This window comes from Euprymna scolopes, chromosome 11 (genome assembly GCF_053919585.1).
Source record: "Euprymna scolopes isolate OS-2025 chromosome 11, ASM5391958v1, whole genome shotgun sequence".
Classification (NCBI taxonomy): Eukaryota; Metazoa; Mollusca; class Cephalopoda; order Sepiida; family Sepiolidae; genus Euprymna; species Euprymna scolopes.
Window position 1 is genome coordinate 96,170,734 of NC_136492.1, and position 8,013 is coordinate 96,178,746.

Sequence of the window (8,013 nt, forward strand, 5' to 3'; positions counted from 1 at the left end):
GTGTATGTGTGAGAAGGGGGGGGGAGAACCAGCTCTTCTGAATTAAGGGTAGGGGTGCTTTCATTCTATTTTGATATTTATTTTTTGGATTCTTAGACTTTAGCAATGTGAATTTTTGTTTCAGTCTTAGACTGTTCGGGTATTCTTTATATTATGTTTGTTTAGATAGAGGGGTGTATTTAAAAACATGTATAGGGTTTATATATATATATATATATATATATATATATATATATATATATATATATATAATATATTATATATATTGTATATATATTATATGTATAGTATATATATATTACATATATATTATATATATATTATATATATATATTATATATACTAGCAGTTTAGCTAGGTTTCGTTCGAGCCCTATGTACTGTTTATAACTTTATGTGCATGTGTACATATATATATTAAAAAGTTTGACTCATGTATAGTTAACCTACATCTAAATCTACAAGTGCTTAGACCCAAAATTGGGGGAGGAGTTTGGTAGACTCTGCAAAGGTAAACTATTGTAACTCTGAGGTCTTGGTAGCCAAATTGTTGCCCAAAAACCAGTTAAAAAGCTTGCTGCATGTCTGAACATCCTTATGTAAATTTTCCAATGTTTACACCCAAAATTGTCTGAATAGTTTGAACTTTAACCCCGTGGCAGCCACGTTTTCGGCAAAAACGGAGTAAAAAGTATATATATATATATATATATATATATATATATATATATATATATATATATATATATATATATACATATATATATATAAAAATATATATGTATTTCTATATATATATTTATATATATATATATATATATATATATATGTAGTCGTATGTGTGTTGGGCACATAAGTATTTCGTACATATGCGCATATTTTATTTAATTAAGGAATTAGTATGTGTGCATGTTTATCCACATGGGTATACATATGCGCATTTGTATATAAAAATACATTTATATGTCTGCATATGTGTTTGCCTATCTATCTATCTATCTATCTATCTATCTGTATATATAAATATATATATAGATATATATTTATATATATATGTATTTACAATCATGTAATTACGTCATTTTTTATGTGTATAAAAATGTACTTTTCTCAATGTATGTATTAGTGCGCGTACCTTGCTATTTACAAATTGATATGAACGTCTGTGTTTATTTACGTATGTGAGTGTGCACATATTTTATGTATATGCGTTCTCATATGTGTCTCTGTATTTTTACTCAACTTTTAGTGATTGTCGTGAGTAAATTCTCGCATAGATATAATTTAATAAGAAAGGGGCATTACTTAAACAAAATTAAACTCGTGCATAGAAATTAAATAGTGAAACTGTAGTTTGTAATAAAATATAAGACATTTTTTTCATACAAGTAAAGATTTCAGTTTTATTTGAACGAATACAAATAAAAGGTTTGGCCTAAATTTATAGGACTCAAATTTCAGGTGCATTTCATGCATCTCATGATGGGCAACTGCAATTATTCTTTCATATACAAAGTGTATCGTTATGAATTGCGATGAATGTGACACATTATAATTGAATTATGTAACATTTAAACAACAATGTTTACTAGAGATACGGTTTTTAAAATGAGTTCAAAGGCCACAAGCTGTTTGATCGCCTATGTCTAATAAATTGTGTAATAATGTATCTTTATCAAGAGAAGAATTCATTCCTGTAACAAGTTGTTGGTGCAAGTCCAAAAAGATACTAGTGTTAATCGTTCAATAATAAAATTCCAAAAATACCCGTCCCAGCACGGGTAAATTTGCGGGGATTAAAATAAATATATGATGCTAATATATTCCAATGTTGACAAAAATCCATTACGTGATTTTAATTATGTTTATAATTTAAGGATTAAGATTTACGGGTAGCAGGAAGAAATTAAGTCAAGAAATATTTTTTTAATTTGACACTTGAATTTCCAGAAAAGTTTTCACACAGCCTTTACTCTTTTTGAATATAAATTAATAACATAAATGAAATGAAATATATATTACAATTCTTCTCATTGTCTGTGTCCAAGAACTTATAATGACTAAGCAGTGACTATAAATTTTGGAACACAGACAACTGGTGTCAGCAGTAGTAACATCATTAAACAATTAGTTTGGGAGCGGATCTTGTACATTACACACACACACACACACACACACACACACACATATATATATATATATGTATATATATATATATATATATATATATATATATATATACGCATATATATGTATATATATATGTATACACTCCTATATTTTTTGTGTATTAATACAGGGTGACCCAAATAAAACGGGTCCAGTGTACACTTTATTAATTTGAGTTGGGGCCCGTTTTTTTATTATTTAAAAAGAAAATACAAGTTTATTATGAATTGCATTTTAAACATTTATTTAATCAATTCCCTATTAGTTTTTTTTCGATTTTATATGGGATGATAATCTTTAGTTTACTTTTACGTGTAATTATATTCATGCAGATATTCTCCATGATTTATACTTGCGTAATATTTACGTAAAAAGATTATATTAAACACTAATGTCTTTCCCTATATATTTATGTATGCGTATACATATTTGTTTAAAAAATTTACCCACCAAACTCCTGTCAACTTTTGTCTACATATATGAAACTTAATATATAGGGCATTCGAAACAATACGAAACTTTATATTTAGGTTTAACCGAGGAAAATCGGTGCAAAAGTATGAAAATTAAAAAAGTGGACTTTGCCAAGTGAAGGTCGGACGATTGCATAACGAATATATATGCGTAACGTAATAGTTATTGGTTCAAGCGTTAATGTAAATCGTAATTGTAAGCTAAACGTTTTAGCTTCGATTCTTGGTGGTGACGCACGAGTCATTTTTTTTCTTACTTTTTTAAATCAGTACTATATATTGAGTCCAATAGAATATAAAAACAAATACGAAATCTGCATTAATAAAAATATCATAAATGAAGCGTATTTTGCGACCCAGCGATTCTAGGCACCATGCTAGTATATGTATTTATGTATATTAATACATACCTAACTTTATTCATGCCGTCATTATATGATGAAAAAATAACATAAACAGTATAAATGCATTTAATTGGAACAATAACTTGCTGTAGTTATATCAATGTTTTGACGGAAAATGTAAATACAGCAAATTCTAATGCTATAATATGTATTTTTAATTCATTTTCTAAATTACTTTTTTTTACATATTCAAATGGAACTGAGTAAAAAATGGTTTTACTCAATGTCATAATACTTCCAGAAAACACGTGAAAATGAAATCTTTAAACATGGAAATGACCGACAAAGATTGAAATGAATTTATTATCTTAAACGTTTGTAGTTTTATTCTATAATCATAAATTTTACTCGGTAAACAATGAGCATTGGAATTATTCATTTAATATTTTTTTAAATTTTTATATAAATAATTGTTTTTAATTTTTCTGTAGTTTTATGTAATTTTTAGTTTTATTAATTTTTTATATTTTTATAATAAATATCGACACAATTTTAAAATTACGTTTCATTATTTTTTACTTTTAATTTATATATATATATTTACTTTATTTATTTATACACACACACACACACACAAACATATATATATATATAGATATATCGATTGACGTTTGCAGTTTTTAACAAAATATGTACTCATGCAATGTTTGTATAACTAAACAGTATTATACATAACTTATTTGACATAGTTTAGTGTGTTGAGTCATATCAAAGACTTAAAATTGTAAAACACTTTGCATCATAAGGTGAAAATCAAGGGTAAGTAGAGGTATTATGGTAAATGAGTTGCACTCTCTCTTACATTTTGTCAAAGCTATTGAAAAACGAGCTTTTGTGCTGTGCTCGACTATTTTCTACCACCTTACTTTTTACTTATACACACACACACACACACACACACACACACACACACACACACATATATATATATATATATATATATATATATATATATATATATATATATAAGAAGTGGGTATTATTAACGTTTAACAATATACTTATAAATCCAAGGGAGGTAACTCAGAATCCCCTTTGCCCCATGAAATGTTCTGCATGTATTCTTAATCACTTTGTAAATCATTTATGATGAAATACAAACTATTATATACTAAATATAATGTCCACTCAGATAGGTTTTATAATAGTTGGACACTGTTGAATCAATTATTAAATGCAAAATTTCTACCATTTTACTCTAAATTTATTTGTTAAAAAATATGATCCGAAAAAAGAATTGTGTGAGAAGCACGATTGATATTTTAATGGGGTAAAAATGTGCAGAAAGTACAAATTTATCATGTTTAACCCTCCCCCATTAATTAAAATGTTTGTTTTATGTTAAACAAAAAATAATAATTTCAATTAACATTATAAAAATATGTGTGTTATTTGAGTTTATTATATGATTGTCTTAAAGAATGTAACTTTTTTAATATGTGAAAACATTTGAATGTATTCAAAACTAAAGGCGTAAACCAGTAATCCTTATTAATACTAACCGAGAGTTCATAAACGTTTGTTTCCACTGCAGTATTTTACAATATATTTTAAACGCACGAAACGCATGCTAATTTGTGTCTCATAGTTCTGTGATTAATTTATATTTGAAAAGAATCTCTTTTGATTACTCTAATAAGTCGCAATTTGCAATTAACTGAAAAAGCCACCCATCTCTTTCTTAGTTACCTATGTATTTTTCTCGGTTCTTCTCACTCTGCATGGACGCAACCATACTTTATCTACTTTAACATGTTTAAAGTCCCTGTGAGCTTTAAGAAAAAGAAGGATTTCCTTTTGCACGTAATCATCAATATTTTAACAAAGAAATCATCGCTTATCAAGGACCGAAGGGCGCTCGAGGATAAGGGTTAATGAATTTAAGGTTGTAGTTTAGTAATCTTTAATGGTGTGAATTGGGTAGAATCCGGGTCTATTTTAGAGGACGGGTCAGCGCTCACTTATTAAATTGGACTTAAAGGCTACCATTCTATAGACATCCGGGAAGCAGTTCAATGAAATAGTGCTCCACAGGTGGGAAGTTTAAGGAAAGAAGCTTTGTTCATCTGTGTTTAGATTTAAGCGCATATAGAGGTTTGGTTTAGTTGTTATGTTTTACGGTATATCACCCCTTTTCGAGTTATTTAATGCCAAATCCAGTTATTTTGGAAATCGTATTCATGTTGCATCCAGTTATTTTGTAGGTTCTTATTTTATTATCTGTATTTTCAATCGCTAGTTTGTAGTGTTTGGTTTGGTTGTTGTATAGTGGGTTTTATCGGGTTTTTCCCCGGCCCTGCAGAGCATGCATGAGTTTTGCAATGAGAGAGGAAAAAGGGTCAACGCATTAATATTTGGTACATTTTAGGTTAGGAAACTAGTCAGGAAGTGGGGGAGATAGAAAGGGGAAATACGAAGAAGTAAAAGGGGAAAATGTGGGTTGTTGTTTGTGTTTTTGGTTTTGCAAAACGTAATTAAATGTTGCAAAAGGAAGAAAAACAAAAAGCATCAATGTTAGGAGCATTTCGTCTCAAAGAACCACTATCTTTACACAGCCTGATCGGGTAGCACCAGCACAGATAGAGATGGTAGAAATTGTTGATAATGGTTGTAGCTAATCGAGTGTTTTTTGTGAAAGTTTGGTAAGGGGGTATAGATTGGAGCTCAGGCGAGCACTTCTCATGAAAATAACGAAAGAGCATAGACAAACATATTGTGTATGAGAATAGTATAAACCCGAATAAAAACAATGTTAGAAAAGTCTCTTTAAAGCAGAAGAAAAAGAAAAAGTATGATTTTGAAGTAAATATACACATTAATTTGAAATATATATATATATATATATATATATTTATATATATATATATATATATATATATATATATATATATATATATATATATGAATAACGTCTTACAAGTTTATAAATTTTTTGGTGAAATCAATGTAGATTAAATAGTTGTATTGGCTGTCATAAGTACGTGTAATAATCAATAAATATGTCATATATAATAATAATCAGGGATCTACATAGGATTTGCATAGGAATCAATAACAAACAATAACAAAGGTACACACGGTATTGACTAATTAATGAAAAGGTATGATTTTTATCATACAAGTGTAATACTTCTTTTAAAAAAAAGTTCGCCCCAATAAATGCTCTTTTTTGTAGTTTATTTTGTGAATACATAGCGCAAGAATTAATTCAGAAAAATGTAATAAAAGTACAAACCTTTAATGTTTTCCGTATAAATAATTCCCGGATCCCAGAAATTATGTTTTTATGTCCTTTATGCCATTTGGTTTTAGTCTGTATTTTAGTCCATATATAGATATATGTGTACCTTTATATGGGTATGTGTATTTATCGATGACACTTCTGATGAATAGTGATATCGTGAAACTGCAGCAAAGTATAAATGTATGTTTTATTATCATGTATTTTGCATATAAGTATTATGTGTGTCTTGATACAAACATATTTATGTATGCATGTAGATATATGTTTGTGTAATATTTTATTGTGTTTTGTTTATTTATTGAGGTTTTTTTTTTAATTTTCTTTTTTTGTTTGCAAAACAAAATGTCAACGTTGTACAAAAATTGCAATTTTGTCTTTCGATTTCTCCTGTTTTTCCTATAATTTGCGAATAAAAACTGAACTTATTTTGTTTTCTTGCTCATAAATTTCTTTTCGTGTCTTTTTTTTTCTATTGCAAAATGAATGTTTATTCTAAAACAGTTTTAATAAATGCCGCCGGTAATCTTACTCAGGGACATCCAAGCTCGTGATTGGCCGGTATAGAATCCAATGGACCAATAAGAAGCGATAGGGAAATATCAGGCTGTATATTTCTCCGGATGTAATTTTTTAGAATATGTTGAAGTTTATGGTGGAGGTCAAGTATAGATAAGTGCGCAGAGTGAAGGTGAAGAAAATCATGAGTTTCACAAGTCAACATTTTTGAAGGCGGGGAAACGGATATTTTTCAACAATTGGCTATTGATGGCAAATATCAAGTGTGAGAACTTGGGCCTTTTATTTTTCTGTTTTCTTTCTTTATATTTTGGCCCAGTGCGGTCGAATAGAGGCACCAGGTTGGTGCGCCAGGAGTGAGAGAGAGAAAGAGAGAGTGCGAGAGAGAGAGAAGGTGGGTGCGCTTGCTAATGGCAAGTATTTCTGACGTTCACTCATCCATTTACTCACAAGGAAGTGTTCTGTGAAAGTGAAGAAATAGAAATGTGAGGACGCGAGAAAAAGAAAAAAAAAATGGAAGCGATAAACCGGCGGCGGCTGCGGTAACGGTAAAGAGTGGGTAAGGAGGAGTAAATTAGGAGGTGGGAAGTTTTCGGGTTGGGTGTAGAGTTTGGAGCTGGAAGCAACATATAGAAGAAGAAGGAAACAATAAAAAAAAAGAAAAAAAAGAATAAATGCTGAAAGTAAAACAAAGTTCCGACAAGAAGTAAAGAAACGTAGTAGCATCAAAGACAGCAACGAGCAACTGATTGGCAAATGTCTATAAGAGAAAGAAAAGGAGAGGAAAACTAGAAGAATAAGAAACTGAAGAAAAAGACAAGTTTCAATAATTCAAAGAAGAAACGAAGTGAAATATGAGGCGATACAGCGAAACAAGGTAGAAGACGACGCCAAACAGAATAAAACGATAAACTTAAAGAAGTAAAAAAAAAAAAAAAAAAAAAAAAAAAAAAACAGGTATCAAACAAGCTGAAACGAGCACAAGGTAGGCAGAGAATCTGATGCTGCTGCATTCAGAACCGGCCCACGTTTACCAACTTTAAACCAGGAACCATTGTTGTATTTCAAAACAGATGATCATAGAAAAATATGTTTTGAAGAATAGCCGGAAGGAAATGACCGGACAGTTGCTATTTCATTTATTTTTTTAAAAATACTCCCTTTTTCTTCAAATATAACCCAAGTTTTCTCCAGTTGTTTGTTATCGT

The 8,013-nt window shown here is 29.4% G+C and overlaps 1 protein-coding gene across 1 annotated transcript in view; it reads right to left on the reverse strand.

Moving 5' to 3' along the window:
- LOC145287973 (allatostatin-A receptor-like) overlaps window positions 1-7,559 on the reverse strand; it is a 158,295-nt gene extending 150,736 nt beyond the window's left edge. The window contains exon 1 of the mRNA XM_080135949.1: window positions 6,281-7,559. The gene's annotated coding sequence lies outside the window, so the exon portion shown is untranslated. The remainder of the gene's footprint in view (window positions 1-6,280) is intronic.
- Between the last annotated feature and the right edge of the window lie 454 nt (window positions 7,560-8,013).